General features: G+C 40.3%; 1 long non-coding RNA gene across 1 annotated transcript in view; it reads left to right on the top strand.

Annotated features, from left to right (window-relative positions):
• The first annotated feature begins 2,153 nt into the window (after positions 1 to 2,153).
• Positions 2,154 to 23,708, top strand: part of LOC308410833 — a 70,439-nt gene continuing 48,884 nt past the window's right edge. Inside the window, exon 1 of the long non-coding RNA XR_013974272.1 lies at positions 2,154 to 2,292. This is a non-coding gene — a long non-coding RNA (uncharacterized lncRNA). The remainder of the gene's footprint in view (positions 2,293 to 23,708) is intronic.

The raw sequence follows: 23,708 nt of genomic DNA, 5'->3' as shown, positions 1-23,708 counted from the left end.
TTAGTTAACACACAAAGCCAACGACAGCAGGGCTTTCTGCTCTGTCTTCTTTTCCTTTTTTTCCCACAGTAGGGAGCTGCTCCTTCAGCCCTTCCTCCCTCAGGCCACAGGCAGGCTTTTTAGCAGCAGAGTGACCAGTCGTGACCCACCCAGCCGTCTCTCTGCCTGTGGAGGCTTTCTGTGTTTGGTATGTTCTGTCCAAACCGCCAAGCTCGGGCTGATGTTTTCCTGTGACGTTAAAGCACTTGCAGAAAGGAAGTCAGTCAGTCCTGCTTTTGTCGTGATAGCTCCCTTTAGATTTGCTGCTGCTGTTTTGAACACCGTCTGCTTTGCTCTGTTTATCTCTGACTGAAAATGATTGTTTGGCCTCACAAACATGAAGCAATCAATTTGAGTAAGATGCAGCTGAAATATATGAAGTCAAAGGGTTTGTTTATTCAAGTACTTCATCATTAAAACATAAGCTGAGTGTACACCAATCACGTAAATTTCATTTGACAAGATTTTATTAAATATAACATTAAATTAAATTGACATGCAATCAAATCACTTAAAGTCAGTGTTTTGGGACGTAAATATTTTTTTGCGCATATGTTTGAAGTAAATATTGTTAAAGCGTTTGTTTCTCTTTTATTTATTTCACATCAGAAACGAAAGTGGTTTTTCACACACTTTATAAAACACCTCTTTCACGATGATTGTGTTAACGCACTATGAAAACCTGTTGCTCTCACTGCGCTGACAAGTTACTGGTGGCACACTGGTGGTGCAAAAATCACACCTCGAAATGAGATTCTCACCTTATGCTAACACAACACACAGATGCCTTTAATGTTATTTAGTGAACGCAATGAAAGGAATTCACACCCCTCTAATTCTAAAGTTAGTGCTTTTTGTAATGTAGAGATGCAGTGCGCTTTAAATAAGAAAACATAAGACAACTAAGACAGGCTCATTAGTGAAGTAATTGAATCTGCGTTACTATATATATATATTTTTCCCCTTGAGCATTAGCTTCCCAGAGTCGCTGCTGTATTTTGCAGTGATCCAAACAAGATGTAGTTTCTAAATCTATGAGCTTTAGTTGAAGTGTGCTATGCAAACCTGCTCCGACCTGCAGTTAGGTTTGGCAACAGATATGAGAGTGGTTCTTATCTCACTATGAAGAGCAGATGGGCAGAGTCACTAGTTTCATTTAAGATTAGATGCAGAGTTCTTTGTGGGTCAGGAGTGTGGATACTGTACAAGGAACATTGCAGTTCTTAAAAACCCATTAGTAAGGTTGTTTTTTACCCCCACTCTTATGAGGGAGCAGATACTTTTTCCAGCACGAGATAAACTGCGAGTGATGTGGTTATTGTGATTGTTAGTGTGATTGACCAAGATATGAAGGTGCACCGACTGATATAACAGCAGGAATTCATCACCAGCATCTCCAGTAAAAAGAAATCTTTGTTTTTTGGTGCTACTTTAGTATTAATGCTTCATATTAGCCATTATATATATTTTAGCATTTATGTCCTAACACAAGACATAAAAACCTGTATCCTGTTAAGCTTTTAAAGCATATAGGCTGTGCAAAAGTTCTGAGCCCCCATTTCTTTATACTTTGCTAACAAAGAGCCAGACTTTCTCATCTCATCAGACTGGCTGTCTGGCGCAAAAGCTCTCCGGGCTTATTTAAAACTCGTTTTCTGTCCAGTCCTTGGACCTGACCATTTTCACAGAAAAGCTCTGTTGTTTGTTAAGTCACTTAACACTGACCTATGAAGCATTTGAGCATTAAAAAGGCACTTAATACAAAGGACTAACCAGTGTTGTGTCTGCACAAAACAAATAACTTAGGAAAGAACAGATTTTTAATTGTATCTTTAGGAAATTTGTGACAAGCAGCCTCCCACAAAAACTCATAATTTGTTCCAATTGTTTTTAGATGAATCTATAAAAATGCCAATTTAGACAAACATAAAAAAGTATTTGTACCAAAAACTGATCCTCAAAAAGCTAGAAAATGAAATATTGGCATATCTCAGCTTGATGTGCAGTGTATCTTTAAAAACTTCAGGAACCTGGAGAAGTGGAGGACAAAAGAGGAAGTGGTGGGCATCACCAGATAGCTGAAAACGTTATGTCCTTAAGAAACAGACAAAAGACCGAAACAGGACCTGAGAGATGCGTCTAGACCTTCAGTTGATCCATTTAAAGAATGAAGCCTCATCAGAAATGGTCTCAGTGGAAGGGTGGCTGTCAAGAAGTCAGTCTTAAGGACGGGAAACAGGGAGAAAGGCTGAGGTATGCCACATTAGACATTACAAAAGCGCTGGACTAAAAATAAGTGGCAACAGGTCTTATGGAGAGTTGAATTCAAACTGTAAAAAAAACAGGTTCAAATCTTGTCGATAAATACAAAAGAGGTGAGGAGAGAGGCACAACAGTGAGTGTCCACAGCCATCTGTAAAACACGGCTCTGTCATGGTTTGGGCTTCATTTCGGTCAGTGGTGTTGGAGATCTTATTAAAACTGATCGATATATGAACACAGAACAGTGACATCAGATTTTGATCCACTATGCAGGAAAATCTGGAAAGTGTCTCATTGACAAATATGTTTTTAGCATTTTTCAGCATGACAGTTGATACTGTGAATATGGGTAAATAGAGGATTTCCATAACGGCACCTGGGAGTTTCCAACAGATGTTCCCAAGCATTCACAAACCCAAAGAGGAGCCACAAGGCCACTAAGGAGCCTGATTATGTAAGCTTTTGTAAATTAATTTAAGATTAGCAATTACAATAACATTTCTAAAGGACATTGCTGAAAGGCTGAAAGGATTGCAAGAAAATAAAAGATCACATTGAGCATTAAAGATTCATATGCAGCTGCTGACTGGATATCACATCACTTCAGAAAAGAATGTGTCCATAAATTAGCTCTGTCTGTTAGTATCTATTCTTTTGGCATTCTTCATCTTGGAATTCCTAAGTTATGTATTTATCTTAGTTGCGTATGCTTTGTGTCCCAGTTCTTGTCTTGTGTGTTTTTTGTCTACATTTCTCAACAGTTGAGTTGACTCTAAGGTCAAGATTTTGCTCCTCCTGTCTGTTTGCAAATAAATCAATCTGAATCTGCAGGGAATATATGGAAAAACTACAACACAGGACTATTACAAAAGAAAAGAAAGAACGAGGGAAACAAACCAGAGCTGTATAAACTCAAATGTCCAGCATTGTTGGTGCTGCCAGAGATTTATGGGAGCCCTAGAAATAGCCTGTCTCTGTCCAGCTTAACTGCCACACTGTTCCATGTGCAGCTGTCCCAGGCAACATCCATGCTTTGAGCTCCCAATAAGGAGAAATAGGAAGAACATATGTAAAAACTGGATGTGTTTCTACAAGCCTGCTTCCATGTTGTGTGTTTCTGTTCAGTCTCCTCACACCTCAAACCCAATCATGGCCACAGGATACTTTGCATGGTAATTAGTTCTGCATTTAATCTAATTGTGCTTACCAACTGCATGCAGACTGATTGGAGTCTTTAAAGTTGGCATCTGATTGGTGCAAAAAGTGACATTTACATAGAGTGTGCATTACACAGCATAGAAATTCTTTCAGCAGAGCTGATCATCTAATAATGCTTTGCTTCTATTCAGCCCATGTTTGTTATTTTTAGGCAGAACTGTTAAACCCTTTCCTCCTTGTTGAAGCAAAACTGAAGGCCTCTGCAGAGCAAAATGCACTATTTTATTTCTCACATTTTTCAATTTATTCCCAAGTCTTCAGAGTCAGGAGGCGGAAAAGCTTTGTTGGTTGAAGTTGATATGGTCAGTGGGGATTTTCTGGCATAAATAAACACAGGAAGAGGCTGCCTTTTGGGACCATTCTGATTAGACATTATACGGAGCATATGTGAAAGTTAGTTATGTCCATATGAAAACACAAACATCCTCATTTACTATGTAAACCTCCACCAATTCTCACCGTAAAGCTAGACGAGCTGCAGAAAAATTATCTGTCATTTTCTCCTTATTCACAACTTTGTCTCAGCTCGCTTGCAGCTGTGTTTACTGAACTCCACAGTGGTATGAATGAAACTGAGCTATGCAGAAGGGAACTTTAGCTGACCACTCCACTGTCTTGGCCTGCATGAAGAATTAGCTTTGTATTTATATTTAACCCTCTCAGGCTCAAATTAAACTTTTTGTTGCTAATGCACAGCCAAGTCCTGCAGTCGTACTTCTGAGTAAAAAAAACTCATAAAATATGTATGTGGGGTAATCAGGTTCTTAGTTTTTAACTGTTGCAAATCGGCAACGCCTGCCTTGAGAGGGTTAATGGCAAACAGTCTGAGCGGCATTGTTGAAGCCAAGCGTAACACCTCATTAGTGAAAAAAGCTGCTTTTTCTGCCATTTGAATCTCAATAGTTTGGGTCACTTTCACTTGCATGGCTTATTGCATTGGCCTGCCTTTTGTTTTGTTTGCAGTTACCCTAAGGCCTTTCAGAGCTTTTGTTTGCACGAGAGGATCAGGACCTTTCTCATGTCTGTCTGTTAAAAAGATTTCTTCTGGGAAAATTGTTCAGAGTTGATAAGCGCTGACTGGGACTGTTGTGGAGCCACATCAATGAGCTGAACTCAATTCGAATCTTTATTTGCTTGTCCGACATCACAGATGATGGAGCTGCCATTTCTAAATGATCCTAAATAAACAACAGTGGTAATTTATGTTGTTCAGCAAGTCCTACAAGTAAACAGTCATACCAGTTTAAAAAGGCCCAATATATTAATTTTGAAACTGCAAATAAGAATCTAGAAGTTACCTTATATATGAGATCTCATACATTAATTTTGGCGTTACATATTTTTCATTTGAGTATTTCAAACAGGCAAAAAAGTCTAGAAAAAGTCATTAGTGTTAACCCGACTCTACCCCCAACACGAGCCCCAACAGGTTGAATGAGCTGTGCATTAAGAGGTTACTTGGTTACCCATTTATAGCACCAGCTCATGTTAGAAAGCTCAATTCTTTGGTTATATAAGGGTGTCAAAGTCTGCAAACTTTTTTTTACACACTGGAAGGTGTAAAAGCCGTTTGATTATGAAAACACCTTCTTGCCCTTCCGCTGTAAACCAACTGGCAGCCGTAAACACACCTGTTTTTGTTATAAGATTAAGAGGAAAGAAATACCATTTTTTACTATCTTGCTAACATATCACAGGTTACGCTGTCTTACTAATGTCTGCAGGCAATAATTGCAGCACAGTGTTCCTTACTCAGTGACACCTTCATCCATCTCATCATCCTCAAGCATTTCGCTCTTCTAATGAATTTAGACTTGCTCTTTCCACAACTTGAGCATCAGTGATGTGACCTGTAGCCTATCCAGTAGCTGTCTGCTAAGCCTTGCATTGGCTAATTGGAGATACTGAACTGCCCCTGCCAACTGCATTTGTAGCTTTTTGAAGATTTTTAATGAACTTACAGCCTGTTCAAGACGTTTTTGCTTTAGTTTGGGTGGGTAAAATTTAAGTAGTGTATTATTTAGTTACTTAGCAGTAATTGGCAAATATGTCTACGCACAGATTTTGACCGCGGTAAAGTGAGCCGTCATTGGGTTGCCGCTTATGAGCAAAGATTTGCAGATAAGTTAGCACTTTACTCTCAACCAAACGTGTTTACTTCAGTCTGTGGGTGGTTTCAGATGGCTGCAGAGGTGTCAGATGGGGTCACTATTAAAAATATGTGGTGCAACCGGTCTGTTGGCCGCTCTTGCATGTGCTGTTGTTATCTCCACGGCTATCAGTGAACCGTGGCCATAAGGGGAGACCTAGCATTCAAAGAGCTGAACTAAAATGATAGTGTCCACTGCATTTTAGTTCAGCTCTATAAAAAGCCTGCACTTTTTATACTGTATTTTTTTTTAAAGAAAATCTTTGATATATTTTTGTCTCCTGTTCCTGGTGTTCTAGAAAACACCTCTTCTAATGCGATAGCATAAAATAAGCATTAGGGACCAATTTGCAAACATTGAGGCTTTAAGTTACAGAGTCCAGAAACAGGTGATGTCACTATGGCTACATAACTATTACCCTGTACAGTCTATTTTCTCCATGGTTTGTGTGGAATCATTGCATATTGCACTATTACTTAATACAATGATTTCCTGAGGTTGCCCATTACACAGCGGTCCCACAGGAAACAGGGCTTTAGACAATGAGCGACACCCCTCTCATATGTGCAAAAAATGTGGTTGTGCAACCAACGGTAACCACTTTTTGCTTTATAAATACAAACACTCACAACAGATTAGCATGGCAGATTATTTCATGAAGTAACCGGAAGGTAACAGGCACAAGAAAAAGGACTCCAGGAAGTTCTTGCCCACAAATCACCCCATAAAACCATTTATCATTTTTGTTCAGCTGCCTGCGTATCTCTGGACTTTAAGCTAATCTTCTCCTGGCTGGACTCATAAAAGACTCATAAAAGAGTCTTGTCAGCTACACTCGCAGCAAGACGAAAAAACTGTAGAGCTGTTGCTTGAAACTCAGATCGTCTCGTCCTTTTCTGTGTTTTACCATGCTGTGTTTCTCGGTAACAACGCCGCAGCCTCCAATCCTCCCACAAACCATGGAGGCTTTGTTTCCCCTCATGTTCCACTTCTCAGACATTTCCTTCTACCGGTCGCCACATTCCTACATTTCAACATTTAACCTTCCACCTTTTACCCCCTTGGTTTTCTGCATTCTCTGATAAGCCTCAGAAAGTCATGGGGTCACCTTTGATAAAAGGGCATTCTTGCCTAATAGGGTTCCTCTGCGAGAAGTTTTTTAACTCTAACGATTCTGTAGTCAAACCCGAACCAACGATGACGTAATCCCATGTCGGTTTCATGAGCGAAATAGAAAAACGTAAAGTTGTAGATCGAAACTGAAAGGCTGACATTTGAGATGTTTCCACGGTGACAGTGTGCTCCACTGAGACTTTGGTGCCCTGCTCAGTGACTGGTTCGCTCATGTTTTAATCCATATGTATTTTTTTCCATATTAGCTGTTCGGAGGGGTGACATGTGAAGGGGCAGTTTTATGAAAGCTCGTTTTGTTCACAGAGTAGTGGTTTTTGAGATGAGTTCATCTTGGAGGCCAGAGTGGAATAAAGAGCAAAAAGAGCATTCCCCCATATGGGAAGAAAAGGAGAGAAAAAGAGTGGGCGTGGGCGGGGGAGGGATGCATGACAGGCTGTGTGGTTGGGGTGAGTCATGAGAATTACTAAACGGTCTCTGTGAGATTTATTCAAACTTTTTCAAATACAGGCCCGCCAGCAGCCCACCAACACTCTCCACCAAAGGGTCAGACTCTGGAGCTCCCTTCACTTCCACACAAGGGGAGCGTGGGCATGCTCGGCTGCTCGGGAAAAGACAGATGATGATTGTTGATGATGTTTTGGGGGAATTCAGCATCTCTCTCCGGGAAAGATCCTTGAGTCTTTGTCTGGGTTTCATCATTGGTCAGGTACCCAATGATGATCAAAAGATGTTCAAGATCAAACATAAGATTTATAATGCTGTAGATGTTGTTTACTAGTCTGTCCTGGGCTGCGTTGTCTGCGAGAACACACACAGACTACATCTGCTGTGAGTTACTGACTGCTTCTCCCAGTACAAACTACTGAATTAACTTCCAGCACGGCTGTAGTTTGTGAATGCAAGTCTGAATAGCTGTATAGATAGAAAGTGAGGGGCACAAACAGGTAGGGGCAGATTAGTGATACAATAGTCACTCTTATATGTCCCCAAAAAGTGACACAGGTATGAGTAGACAGATTGTGTGGCTCGAGACAGCAAATGACGTAGAAGTCATTTCAGCGTAGTTAGCACAGCGGTTAAAAATACCCCATTACACCACCCCATTGTCTACATTCAGCACCTCCTACCTCTCACCACATACTGACCAGTGGCCACACGCACACTTCTGTTCACCCAACTATTGTATCTGAGCTTCACCTCTAATAAAAACAAGGCTGTAAATTTCACAGGCCACAAGCTGGACTTCCTGGTAGCCTTTTTTGTTGTTTTTTTTTTAACTGAAAACTGCAACAATCATAAAGAAGCTGATCCAACGACGCGCACACACTCACATCGGGGAGATCATACATACATCAAGTCTTCATTTTTTCCCCTCTCTAACTGGTTTTTAAGTGTTTTGATTTTTGGTCCTCTATAACAATGCATTGTTTTGTTTTGTTTTCCTGTCACACAATGTTGCACTTGTATGCAGGTTACACTGCAGGAAATACTTTTAACAACGTTCTGCTGAACATGTCATCGCACAGACTATCTTAACTTTTTTTCTTCTCTTAATTCTTACAGTTTATTAAGATTTCTACTATTTATGAAACAATAGTAGCATGCAAACGTTTGGTCAGCACTTTCTTGAAATTTGTTAGTATATAAAGTTGACTACTGTATGCTTTTCCTTCATTTCTGTCATGCTGTTGCATTGTCATATATTACAGAAAGAGTCAAATAGTAGAATAAGTATGTGCACGATGTACTTGGCCTAAAAGTTCAGTCTTCAAATTGATCTAAATGCTCAGTTTTGTAGTTTTCCCCCTGCTTTTGCATTTTTATGATTATCGCATGTCTGTGCCATCTTAGGCCCACAACTCTGGCTGCTGCACAGTAGCTCCTCTTTGAAGTACCACTGAGGGTGCCTAACCACTCTTTTGTTATTTCAGGGCATTGCAGAAGAGCCATATTTGGTTCCAGTTACCACCTTTATTTTCTGACTCTAAAAGAAGTGTGGCCTTAAAGTAAGATGAGCAATGACTTCTGTGAAGCAGTCGATATATTGAGGGATTCTACTGAGACCCAGTATAAGTTACCTGAGGTTTATTTTGAGCTGTGAGTTATGTAAACCTAATCTTGAGTTTAAGAGTTTCAGAGGAGCTGGGGTGAAATACTACATTTATTTTATTTGGTATTATTATTTGTTTTAATGTCTTAAGCAGGTATAGTGTTTTTTCTGTACTATTTTAGAGTGAAAAAGAAAAGTGACACCATGCAAAACATGCAAACATTACAATTTAGATATCACTGTTAGGAAATCCCCAAGTGACGCAAATTTCAAATATCTATAAGCACACTCCTCAGCACCCTCCAAGCACCTGCTTAATATACTTAATGCAAAGAACAGTGGCCTTTAAGAATAAGAAAAATGCCCATGGGAAAGTTAGAAAGTCAAACCAAAACTGGACTGACTCAAAAAAGGGCAAGCTGTGGGCTCACGCCTAGATATCATAAAAGACATTTTCTGGATTAGTTCAGTGCATGCAAGACCACCCAAAAAATCTCACAGATTATTTTTTAATAAGGACTTTTAACTGTTACAAAGCCCGTTTCTGTTTTTGTTGGCATGAAAGACATGTTTTATCTTCGACATTAATACTTTTGAACATGAAGTCTTCCTTTGCTACCTTAAACATTTACAGTAACAGAAACTTAGAAACCACTGTAAACGCTAAACACCTCCACAAACACTCATCATAGCATACTGGTTAAACTGGCTCATTAAACAAATGTCATAGTCAAACACAGCTTTTCATACCGATGAAAGAAAATAATGAGGTCTGTGTAACCTCAGAAACCACTATTATTAATGACATAATATTGCACAGTTGCATTGGAGTACATCTGCATTCATTATTACTGTACTGTGTGTGCGCTGTGCGAGAGACATAAAATTGATCGGTGCTAACTAATAAGGAATAGAGTTTTTCCTTTGTAATCATGCAGTGACAGCTAATGGAAAGGTTTAGACAGCTGTTTACATGAGCGTGGTTTTTTGTTTTGCATGAATTTATATTAAACTTGGCTGTAGTTGCCTGATGTGGTGAAATCACTTCCTGTGGCTATTTATAACATAGTTTGTGGTTTCTGTATGTTCTATGCCATGTAAATAAAGACAGATTTTGCAAACCACAAGAAGATTTTTCACAGTTGCGTTTCATTATAACTGTTTGTTTGGCATCTGTTGATTAATGCTGCAATTATTTATTACTGCATGTCTGACAGGGACGTTATGAGCCTGTTTAAACATCTTTGGTGTTACAGTGCAAGTGGATAAGCACTTTTTACTGCTGCACAACAGCCCTATGGAAAATATTTAACTTGCTGAGCATAAAAGAAGATATGCAAACACTATAAAGGCTGACATCCACCCTCGACCCATGTCTCTGCTTATATTTGAGACACACGTTCTTAGTACATATATAATCTATACATTGTTCCATAGGGGTTCCCTCTAAAAAAACAAACAAAAAAGCAGCCAAACAGAAACCCTTCATTACGAGCGAGATCTGTGTGTGTTGTGGGCCTGCAAAGGGGAAATCGGGAGGCTTTTTGGCTCGCCCAGACCATCACAGAGGCCAGGCTGGGTATGTTTTACTGATCCTGTATTTAACTAAGACCCAAAGTATTGTTATTCACTCTCCGGTTTCATCTGCGTCTGTCGTAAAAAAGAGGAGGGAGAAAGAAAGGGAATACTGGACCACTGGTAGGAATTCTGAATTTACTGGCGTTCCAGTGTTTTACTGTTAGTTGTGCTTCATTAGTCCAAAAACTGTAATAAAGAGGTGATTTTTTTCATTACTGGCTTGTAGGGCTTTCTCCACTTTGATTGTGGACATTTATGGATCAGATGTCATGTTTAGCAGCTTATGTTTAGTTTCACTGACTCACCTCTTTCTACTGTGTTTCCTGTGGCTCGTACAGGATAGATGCGTGTGAAAGTATTATCGCAGTACAGTATCCTTGCAAACACAACCAGCAGAACAGGTCAGGTCTTTGGCACTCGTAGCATTGATAACCTGGTGAACACAGGAACTGAATTGCTCAACTTTTCTAGGTGCTTGTGTTTTTATTGGCTGACACGCGTCAAACCTCTGGAAACTATTAAAACCAGCTCGGCCTGCCTCGCAGACGATCACACAAGTGTGCGCTCACTCACACGTACTGTAGACACATAGCGAAACACCCCGTGTTTCACAGTGTGAGAGCTGAGGTATCGAGCGTGTCCGCCAGCTGAGCGCTTAACTCGCGCCCCCAGTGTGATTTTGATGTAGCGACAAGCTCGACTTTACTTTTATCTGCAGCACAGCCAACTCAGTTCGCACACCCACACACACAGAGACACACACTTACACACATAAACAGACTGATGTCATGGCCAATGCCAGTTCTTACAAAAAGAAACTCAACCAAGCAGTGAGTAAAACCTTCACTCTAAACATTCCATTGAAATTACCCCCAAGCCACAATTACTGTCAAGTAATCTTTTGTAAACTTTTGTAGCAACTGAGGATTTTATTTTATCTGAAAAAAGCGAAAAGACCAGAAGAGCCCAAAACCAACAGTGAATTTATCCTCCTAAATGAGCCAAACTGAGCATGATATATTACTTCTCTGCACCACAGGACTTCGTTCTTTTTAACAAACTATTAAAAATGAATCAGTGAGTCACATCATTTCACTAAGTGACTGCAGTTTACTTTCACTCAGTCACACATGTTTCTTCCCACTGCTGTCTTTTTCTGCAGCTGAAAATAGTCCCCAACTTTCTTCCCTCTGCAAAGCAAATGATGCTTTTTTACAGGAAAAACTGAAAGAATAAACAGTCATCAAGTGAGCTAAGGGTTGGAGGACGTGTCTGCATTAGAGAGTTTGCATGACCTGGAGTTTTACATTTGATTTTACATTATAAACTCTTTAACTGAAAGCAGAAGTTATTAAAACTCCAAATGTACGGTGGAATAAATGTAATTCAGTGTCATCTGGTCTTGATGAAGTTGGGATCTTATGAGCTGGAACTTTAACGAGCATGAAATGCAGCTGTCAAGTTTCAAATCTGAGCTTTTCATCTCTACTCAGACTTTGATTTTACTCTTCTAGCAGGAAATATGCAGGGCTGCAAAATATGGTTACGTGTTTTTGAAAGTATATTAAAAAAAAACCCTTCACCAAAACCAGGCAGCTCACAAGGATTGCATTTAGTATAGATTCATTTGGTTTTGGTTTTTCATTTGGTTGGTTTGTTTTTTTTAACTTACTTTAAGACGTTAGCAATGCAGTAAAAATCAAGTAAGAGTAGCATGACTGATGTTTACTTTGAATACATATAGAGGAGGACGCATGTTGGAGCATATGATTATTTAGGGGTAGGAATTTGTATTGATTTTTAAAAAGGCTGGACATGAATGACTTGAGTTTGTTATATGATATTATACTACAGTATATTTCTAACTTGGCACCTCATTCTTTTTCTCTTAAACATACTTTCTTTAAACACAACACATTCTAGGTTCAACTTGAAAGAAAGGCAGATGTGAAATGTTAAAGTGAGGTCAGAGGTCAAAGGTAACATGATATTTGGATGCGAATTATATGAGATTTAGAGTCTGCATATAGCAGTGTTATTTCCTAAATGTTGCCAGTTCAAACAAAAACAGCATCATTTTAAAGATAAAAACCATTTTATGAAAGTTTGACCTTATTTGACCTTGAAGGAGAGGTCAGATGACATCATAATTTAAATCTTTATATGGTACATTCAACATGTTGACAATATAAGCCACACTATATACATTACTTGAATCATAGTTTATAAGGCCTTTTGTCCGTTTTGGACCAATAATCATTAAGTTGACTTTAAAGACATTGGTGGATGTAAACCGAATTTGAATGGACTGTTGAAATGACTCTAGCAATAAATAACATCTTTATGTTTTTAAAATTTTTAAAAACATTTCATCATCATGTCAATAATATGTTTTTTCACATGTCAGGTTCAACATACGTAACAGTCACCAAGGTTTTCTCCTACATTGTTAAATAAAGTGTTATATTTTCTAAAAATGTTCTATATTATCTCTTTTTTATATAGATTTTTAAAAAATTATTCCATAAGGAAGAAAAAGTCAAGTATACTATATGATATTACCATAAAATGATAAGTAGACAAATGTTACAGAATGATTAAAACTCATATAAACATAGTACATAGGTGCACACAGGTACATATCCTTGGAGTACCAGTCTTCTTTATTTTTTAAAGCTTGGATTCAGCAAAACAAAATCTATAAAAAATGGCACATTTTATTTGCTGACCAATGATATCAGGTTAGCATAGTTCAGTCCCTTCCAATATTATTATCTGCGATGATGACTCGATTGTTGTAACTGTCTCCAAAACATTTCTAATGTAGTGTAGTTAATGCAGTTTTAGAAAAGGCAAAACAATCATAGGTGTCAGAAGTGAGATGTTGGTATGTGTCTAAGCTTCTGCTTCGTCAATTTTTAAACACTTTTGAAAAACAGCTTGGTGCAAAAATGTTTTCTATTTATAGATTTTCAACACCTGCTGCCATTAGCTTTCTGCTATCACACCCATGCTAATCCAGATCACTGAGCTACATCTCTCAACCATGTTTGTGCTGTTAGTGCCGTTCATAGCATTTTAATTATCTGACAAATAATATGGCCTAATGTGTGCTGCAGCCCATCCAAAAGGCAAGAAGAAGGTCTGGTGAGAGAAATTATGGTATTCTGACTTTGTTTCTTTGATTAGTAGATATGTGAATTTGTGCAATATACTCAAGTTAATGGATGTATCTAGCTAACTAATACCTCCACACTCCTAGCATTAGCTGATAACGTAGCACGGCATCTTCTGGTCTAAATATGGTCCAAAAAAGCACTCACTCAAAAGAGATCAGAAACATTACATTTACAGTACATTTAGGCTGTGGCCATTTCTTCTGTGTATAAATCTGTTTCTTCTGCATTTAAAAACATTTCTGTGAACACTATATTTTTACATATTTAAATATTATCAGCACTTAGCAATAAAAGTTTATGGGTTAAACAAATACTGATATCTGTATTTTACATTTTTACCTCCCAGTCACCCAAACACTCTGAGTGCATCTATTTAATTTAGACGATGTTACGACCCGGCTCAGCTAGGCGAGAGGGGAGGTAACATAAATGAGCCCAAAGCCAGTAAGGTCAGATTAAAAAACTTAAGGTTTATTACTGAAACTAAAAACCATTAGTGAAGCGAATCACTAGGCAAGTAAATAAAGCCAATGTACTCTCACATGCTCAAGCAACACGTTCAAATACCAAGAACACTACTCATAAGGGCTGTAAAAAAAGTATAATATGGGTTGATGAGTCACTGGCGCTCACCTGTGACCATTGACATCAATACTGAGGTGAGTTTTTGAGGATCTCCTCAACTTTTCTGTTTGTAAGCGTTCCTGTGTTTGTTGTTGTTAGCATCAGTTAGCCTCTGTTAGCTACTGTTAGCTGGTGCAACTTTTAGGACATTCAAGAAGCTGGCATAATGTTAGCTTATAACCAGCTGTTGTTGTTGTTAGCCGCCTCATTGTCAGCTGTCAAGAGATGGGAGTGTCACATGTTTAAACTGCTGACAATAAGTAATTGTATGTTAATGCACATTTTTGTGTGTTAGAGCCCAGATTTTAGGCTTGAGGTGAGGACAAAGAGGATGACGTTTTATCCAGACCCCTGTCGCGTTGTGTCTTTCCTCCATGTTCCCACTTATCTGATGAAGCGGACCCCTTATCAGATGATAAAACACAGGTGTGATCCTTCATATCTTATCGGATGATGAATTAAAAATGAACGCCTATGAGTTTTTTCTCCTTTGGAAATGTCTAGCCATGTATGTAAAACATGAGTCTGAAGGGTGATGTCGATCTCAACCACAGTATTCAAAACAGCAGGGCAAGATGGCGGCTTCCCTGTACCAGTGTCCACTCCACAAGTTCATCCTATAGAAGGAAGACGTAATTACACAGTAATCTGTGTATATTTATGAGTACTACATTCTTTTTTCTATAAATAACCTCAAAACCTGGTGCTTTAAGAGTCAAAAATATGGAGTCCACAAACTTAATGGGTGACAGTAGTTTTGTCCATCGTTTAAACACCATCTATGTTTGTGTCTATGTTATGGCTTGTTTCAACATAACATAGACACAAAATCGTGTGAACTGGATAAAAAAAAAATTGAGAAATTTACTAAAATTAGATATATCAAATGTGCTTTTTGACTGGCACTACACTTTGATAGACTACTGGCCTCTTGTGATACATAGTTTCAAGCAGTAGGTTTAAACAGTTGTCCCAAATTCCTGTCAGGGATACATGTTTTGTGACTCTGGACAGTGTAACAGTGACGGGGAACAACACATGGTGACAAGCGGACCTCATCCTACTGGCTTGAGTAGTGGCTGTATAACTGCAGGCTGTGAAGTTACGTGAGGTATCCCCCTACAAAAAAAACAGACCAAGCAGGAAGTGGGATATTTTCTTTCCAGTCTAATGTGTAACCCTTGGGGCTGAATAACTGTTGCATTACATGAGAACATCTGATGCTATACACACACCTCAGCCTCCAGTCTAATTTCCCAGAGAGTCAAAATTCCCCCAAAACTAGCTCATCTGGACACGTTAATAGCAAATAGCCACAACTCCAAGCAGTCATATTGTGTTACATATTTTTGTTGATATTCCCTGGAAACTGATGACTTTGTGATGAGTCTCATCCTACTGTAGTGTTTATTATGATGAGCTGTCTAACATCAAGACAGAGCTGTGCCATTGCTGGAGAAAGTAATTTATTTAAACACATGGTTGCTGTTACTATTATCGTGATTAGCCCCAGAGATTTACTGTTCTTTAGTCGAGTTTTTGGAAATGGCCCCAGTGTCCTCGTCTTGTATCAATTCAAGCTAATTATTCCCCAATCCCTTTCCCACTGTCCTCGCTATGAGTCACATGTTTATGCATGATTCTCTCACCAGTTTTAGGCAGATGCTGCCCTTAATCACTATAAACAGATCATTGCGGTGTTCAAGCTGAATGAGGTTTATAGATCAGATCGGATGGGTTTGTTTAAAATACAAGGTTTTATTGCAGAGCTTATGTGGGAGATGATTGAGCTAAGCAGGAAGGATGGGGAGCTGGGTTTTAGTTCTGTTTGGATACCTGCGGTTTTAATGAGATAATCCTGCCTCCAGCCAGCTCAGTCAGTCATAGCTCCCGCTGTCATGTGTGCGTTGTTAGGATTTACGTGTTCTGGCCGACAACGCAAAAAGCAGCAACGTCTGGACAGCACATGTAGCTTCTCTGGGGAAGAACTGAGCAGCGCGTACTGGTACATGTACTTTTTTCTCTTCAAAGCTTACAGGTCATTGGTCACGATTCTCCCAAGGCCTTGTCGCACACACAGATTTTTTCCCCCAGTGAACTACAAATATTTGACCCACTTACTCCCCTGTGCTCCCCTTAACATTAACTGTCACAGTATTGGTATCTGTGGTAGGAAATGAGCAGCTCGGTAATTAATGCTGTACACTAGGGCTTGTCAAAGGAGTCATAAAACATCCATAAATCAGTGAGACTGGGTGAAATGCACTTTAGGTAAGAAAGTGTTTGAAGGAATGTTTCACTGCTGCTTTTCCTGGCGTCAAATCTTATTTGTCTTTGTGCTTAACACAAAGACAAATAATTACAGGAGAGGATTCGATCTAAAAGTAATTCTTTGGTTATAGGTTGCTATAACTGCTTACTGCAAGTCTTTGTATCTGAGTAAGGATACCGTCTTGCTGAGAGGTTGGATAACAAAATTGACACCACTTGCATGTGTGTGTGTGAGTGTGTGTGATAGAAAGGGTGTTTGTAGCTAATTAGTTTAATTTTCAGAATTGGAGGGAGGAAGCTAAATTGGAGGGAGATGAACAATGACAACTTTAGTAGCAACAAAGAAAACATTGCCCCAAAAAATGATAAATAATTCACAAACTGGTCTCATCTGGCCATTATAACCACCGACAAGGAAACAAGAGAGTGGAACACATCCTGACTTCATGCAGGATATGTGAAGAAGAAAAAAGAAGGGTCTGCCAAGGTTAGGATGAGTCCAGGCCAACATTAGAGATTTACTGGGTATGAGAACTCAGCTGCAGGAAGAAAATGCATATCTAGGTTTTTGTAAGCAACCGCAGTAATTACAAGACTTCAGTGCAATTAGACAACAGCGTATATTGTGCATAATTATGGGCGGCTTAAACAACTAAAAGAAGGAGGCAGTACTTCAGCTTAAAAAGAAAGCAGCTGCTGTGAAACCTCAAAGAAGATGTTGGTTTAGATTAACATAAACATTAAAAAAAGAAAAAATCAAGTAACTTCACACTTTCTTATGCAGCCGCAAAGGGATTTGTGTCTCCTCCTAAGATCAAACCTGGGATCTATTGTATGCTAGGCAAATGTGAAGACCACTGCACTATGGAGCCACTAACAACTCTGAGTTGTAATTATTTTTGAGAAATATAAGAACGATTTTTCGATTTCAAAATCAAAAGCCAGTGAAACCCCAACTGGCCTCCAACTGGTAATGACATTGCAAGCCTCATTTGTACTTTGCTTCCAATTCTAATGAGAAAATGCTACCATGCTAACATTAAGATGATAAAAAAATATATAAACTGATAAACATCTGTATGTTAGACAGTGCAGGACATGCGGATTGTTGGTATGACACAAAAGGATGCAAGCAGAGGTGAAAGGGGGCCCGACTGACCCGGACTGGAATTTTTAGCGTTGCTTCCAGTGACAGCATGGAGATACAAAAGGAAAAAACATCCTTTCATTGTTTAGATGTAAATAAAGTTGCAGTTGCGGTACTTCGGTATTTAGCTAGTGGTACAGAAGAGGAGCAAGCAATGTTTTTTTAAGTGACAGGTAATTAGTTTTTTTTTCCAGTGGATGAGAGAGTTGCTTCCCTCCTCCTTTGAATTGGAGAATGGGTCATCACTGTCGTTTGTGCTTGTGCACCAAATGATGTGCAGAGTACCCAGCTTTCCTGGAGTCACTGTGTAGGGCGCTGAAGGGTTCGCCATCTGGTGACTCCATGATCCTACTGGGTATTTAAACGTGTATGTGGCACCAGTACACCCTAGGTCACAGGCCTGGAAAATATAAATATGTACTGAGGTTGGACTAGGAGTGCCTGGCAGAGGCCTTGGTACACCAGATCTTCACCTCCAGCAGAACTTAGACAGATTTCTTAGGGAGGCTGAGGACATTGAGTCCAGATAGACCGTTTCCTGCACCTCCATTGTTGAGACTTCTGCACAGAGCTGCAGCTGCAAGGTGGTTGGTGTGTGCTGGGTGCTAACCCCCAAACCAGATGATGGACATTGGAAGTGAACTAGTGTAACCAATTCCATCACACACCAGAAGGACTGTTATCAGGCTTGGTTTTCCTGTGGGACTCCTAACAGGTACTAACAGACCAAGCAGAGCACAGCTCTGGTGGTAGCTGAAGCACAGTCTTGGGTGTAGCAGGAGGTTGGTGAAGCCAAGAAATAAGCCTTTTGTAGCCCGGTGGCGCCAGTGTTCGGCAGCCTCGCCTCTGTCAGTGCGCCCCAGGGTGGCTGTGGCTACAACGTAGCTTGCCATCACCAGTCTGTGAATGTGTGTGTGAATGGGTGGATGACTGAATGTGTAAAGCGCTTTGGGGTCCTTAGGGACTAGTAAAGCGCTATACAAATACAGGCCATTTACCATTTTTACCATTTGTATGGCCTCAAACTGATGTTGGCAAAATATCAGGTGACTCAGAAGAGGAATTGGTGCTCCACTCACACAGGGTATGCAGTGCAAAGTGCAACTCCTTAGTGGCATGGCCCCTCGGGTGTATGAGATTTACCCTGACTTCCTTAAGGCCCTGAATTTTTTAAGGCTGTCTTTGTTGACATGCCTCTGCAACACTGCATGAAAGTATGGGGCGGATTCTCTGAACTAGCAAACTGAGGTGGTGGTTTCCATTTTTTAGAAGGGGGATTGGGGATGCACTTCAACTATAGGACCCCACGACTCAGCCTGCCTAGAAGGAGGCAACGAATTGGACTCCAAAAATAACTGCTCATTGTTCTGTAACCAATTCTGTAAAACTAAAATTAAAAAATTAAAGTAATTATTGTGGACATGATTTCTAGGCAGAATGAAGTGGTGGAAGACTTCCACTATGGTGGCCTCAGAATCTCATCTCGCCTTTTTGCAGATCATGTGATTCTGTTGGCTTCATCAAGGGGTGGCCTCCAGCTCACACTAAAGTTTGCAGCCGGGTGTGAAGTGGTGGGAGTGAGAATTAACATCTTTAAACCTGAGGCCATGGACCTTAACAGGAAAAGGGTGGAGTGCTCATTCTGGGTCTGGGATGAGTTGCTAACCCAAGCAGAGGAGTATAATTATCTCAGTGTATTGTTCAGGAGTGAGGGGGAGAGGGGATATTGCTAGACAGACTGGGATAGATCTTTTCACCAGTCTGTAGGATAGAATGATAAAGAAAGGTCTGAGAGTAAAATTGAAGCTGTTTCTCCAAAAGGTGGCTGGTCTCTTTCTTAGATACAGTGGGGCAAAAAAGTATTTAGTCAGCCACCGATTGTGCAAGTTCCCCCACCTAAAATGATGACAGAGGTCAGTAATTTGCACCAGAGGTACACTTCAACTGTGAGAGACAGAATGTGAAAAAAAAATCCATGAATTCACATGGTAGGATTTGTAAAGAATTTATTCGTAAATCAGGGTGGAAAATAAATATTTTGTCACCTCAAACAAGGAAAATCTCTGGCTCTCACAGACCTGTAACGTCTTCTGTAAGAAGCTTTTCTGTCCCCCACTCGTTACCTGTATGAATGGCACCTGTTTGAACTCATCATCTGTATAAAAGACACCTGTCCACAGCCTCAAACAGTCAGACTCCAAACTCCGCCATGGCCAAGACCGAAGAGCTTTCGAAGGACACCAGGAAAAGTATTGTAGACCTGCACCAGACTGGGAAGAGTGAATCTACAATAGGCAAGCAGCTTGGTGTGAACAAATCAACTGTGGGAGCAATCATCAGAAAATGGAAGCCATACAAGACCACTGATAATCTCCCTCGATCTGGGGCTCCACGCAAGATCTCATCCCGTGGGGTCAAAATGATCATGAGAACGGTGAGCAAAGATCCCAGAACCACACGGGGGGACCTGGTGAATGACCTGCAGAGAGCTGGGACCAAAGTAACAAAGGTCACCATCAGTAACACACTACAACGGCAGGGAATCAAATCCCGCAGTGCCAGACGTGTTCCGCTGCTGAAGCCAGTGCATGTCCAGGCCCGTCTGAAGTTTGCCAGAGAGCACATGGATGATACAGCAGAGGATTGGGAGAATGTCATGTGGTCAGATGAAACCAAAGTAGAACTTTTTGGTATAAACTCAACTCGTCGTGTTTGGAGGAAGAAGAATACTGAGTTGCATCCCAAGAACACCATACCTACTGTGAAGCATGGGGGTGGAAACATCATGCTATGGGGCTGTTTTTCTGCCAAGGGAACAGGACGACTGATCCGTGTTAAGGACAGAATGAATGGGGCCATGTATCGTGAGATTTTGAGCCAAAACCTCCTTCCATCAGTGAGAACTTTGAAGATGAAACGAGGCTGGGTCTTCCAACATGACAATGATCCAAAACACACCGCCCGGGCAACAAAGGAGTGGCTCCGTAAGAAGCATTTGAAAGTCCTGGAGTGGCCTAGCCAGTCTCCAGACCTCAACCCCATAGAAAATCTGTGGCGGGAGTTGAAAGTCCGTGTTGCTCGGCGACAGCCCCAAAACATCACTGCTCTCGAGAAGATCTGCATGGAGGAATGGGCCAAAATACCAGCTTCTGTGTGTGCAAACCTGGTAAAGACCTATAGTAAACATTTGACCTCTGTTATTGCCAACAAAGGTTATGTTACAAAGTATTGAGTTGTATTTTTGTTATTGACCAAATACTTATTTTCCACCCTGATTTACAAATAAATTCTTTACAAATCCTACCATGTGGATTCATGGATTTTTTTTTCACATTCTGTCTCTCACAGTTGAAGTGTACCTCTGGTGCAAATTACTGACCTCTGTCATCATTTTAGGTGGGGGAACTTGCACAATCGGTGGCTGACTAAATACTTTTTTGCCCCACTGTATAGGATAAAGAGTTCAGTCATTAGGGAAGGGCTGAGAGTAGAGCCAAGAGCTCCACATTGAAAGGAGCCAGTTGAGGTGATTCAGGTCTCTGACAAGGATGCTGGGAGGAGGCCCCCAGGGTACACGAGGACAAGAGATTGAAGACTGAAGAGATTAGATCTTTTGGCTGGCCTGGGAAACATTCTGTGTTCTTGGATAAGCTGGAGGAGATCTGCAACACATCCGATTATATTTACGGTGATGATGCTGATTAGATTCACTTGTATACTACCTTTCATACCAGCTTTATAGTCTCTAGGGGCTGGAGATCAGCCATATAGCTCGTGACACATTCTGTCTTGTTGTGTTTGGGGTCATTGTCCTGTTGAAAAATTAATTACACAAACCAGATAGGATGGCATGTCGCTGCAGGACGCTGTGGTAGCCATGCTGATTCAGTGTGCCTTTAGTTTTGAATAAATCCACAACAGTGTCACCAGCAAACTACCCCCACACCAACACACCTCCTCCTCCATGCTTCATGGTGAGAACCATGCATGTAGAGACCATGTGTTCGCACAAAGACACAGTGGGTGGAACCAAGATCTCAAGTTTGGACTAAAGACCAAAGCACAGATTTTCACTGGTCTCATCTCCATTCTTTGTGTTTTTTGGTCCAAACAAATCTCTTCTGCTTGTTGCTTTTCCTTAGTCATGGTTTCTTAGCAGCGATTTAACCATAAATGCTTGATTCATACAATCTCCTCTGAACAGTTGATGTAGAGATGTGTCTGCTGCTGGAAGTCTGCGTGACATTTATCTCGGCTCTAATCGGAGGTGCTGTTAACTTGTGATTTCCGAGGCTACTCTGAGGACTCTAAAATATGAGACATATTTAGAGTCATCAATTTTTCCTGTGCAAAGATAAGATACACCTTTATTAGTCCCACACCTGGGAAATTTGTTGTGTGACAGTAGAAAATGGACAGGGCAAAGTTACGGCAGCAAAAATTAAGATAAACAATGGAACAGAATAACAGAAAAGAATAACCTACTATATAAAATAGAATAAAATACTATGTTGTCAGAAAAATTACACTTAGTGGTATTGCACGTGTGTGTGTGTGGATGTGTGTGTGTGGGTGGGTGTGTCTGTCTGCACGTGTTAGGTCAACTGCAAAGTCTTTGTTGTGGAGTCTGACAGCTGATGGAAGAAAAGATCTATCTATCTATCTATCTATCTATCTATCTATCTATCTATCTATCTATCTATCTATCTATCTATCTATCTATCTATCTATCTATCTATCTATCTATCTATATACATATATACATATATATATACATATATATATACATATATATATACACATATGCTGAGGCTGCATCCTCTGCATATATTTCTAGCAGCTCCTGCCTCGTGGATTGCTAGATGATTACACCAAATAATGTGGTTGAATGACATCAGACAAAGCCTTTCTTATTTCAGCTTGTGCAGATAAAGAACGTTTCTAATTTTCTCTAATTTCACGTTTGCTCAGTAATTAGAGTTGCTGATTACCCAGCGTGGGCCAAAAACTTAGTTACACTTAAATGCACTTAAATGCCTCTGCTGTAGAAAAACTTCCCTTTCCTTTTTCAGCTAAAGAAAAGTCATAAACCACAAAGGGGAGAGCTGCTGTGAACAACCAGTAAACCCTTATGGAATCAGACCTGCAAAACATTTTGGAAATTTGCAAGCTGTGGCCTGGGCATTTCCTCAGGAAACTGTGGCAGGGAGCCTGAGGGTGGGCCATTTTTGCTGTTTTGTGGTTTTACACAATGCATGCATCTACAGCGTGTATTTCTGTAAGTGAGGAAATAGATGCAGAATACAAATCTAGACCACACTGGGGTTTGCCTTTTTTTTTTGTATTTATTTTGGGTTTTTTTAAACAAAAAAGTGTCTGTTTTGTATTTTTAAATACACACCTTTTAACTTCTCTTGTCAAACTTCACCTCTGAGGAACTGCAGAACAGGAATAGGACTTTCACACATCCCTCAGACCCAGTCTTATACGATCTGTTACACCATTCAATCTATTTTAGGTGGTGAAATGAGCTTCCCATTTTTATTTGTCTTCCTTCACCAACAGGCACAGCAGCTTCATAAATGGGACGTGCCCTCTGAGAAACAGGGGAAGAGCACCGTAACTTTAATCGCCACACACACAAACACATAGAGGCCTACACACACACACACACACACACACACACACACACACACACACACACACACACACACACACACACACACACACACACACACACACACAAAACTGCACACACTTTTTTAGTACCAGACAGGCTTCACCGATTGCCAATGAGTCACAAACGGGTGCCACAGTGAGCACAGACAATGGCACAGTTACAATTACTGGACTGAAATGTGTAATGGCAGGCGCACCTGCAAAAAGCAAAGAGCCATGTGAACCAGGCCACTGCCAGAAAACAAAGAGGGGATTTGTTCTTTTTTTCACTCTTCTATCTTTTCTTTGTTCCAGTAAAAAACAGAACAAGAGCGTTTCTGCGTAGGGTGAAACATTGACACTGTGCAGCAGCTGTGGCGCAGATCGGCTCTGACCTA

This window comes from Rhamphochromis sp. 'chilingali' (assembly GCF_963969265.1).
Source record: "Rhamphochromis sp. 'chilingali' genome assembly, chromosome: 15".
Classification (NCBI taxonomy): domain Eukaryota; kingdom Metazoa; phylum Chordata; class Actinopteri; order Cichliformes; family Cichlidae; genus Rhamphochromis; species Rhamphochromis sp. 'chilingali'.
The sequence above is the reverse complement of the archived record's forward strand: the minus strand, read 5'-3'. Positions and strand labels throughout refer to the sequence as shown.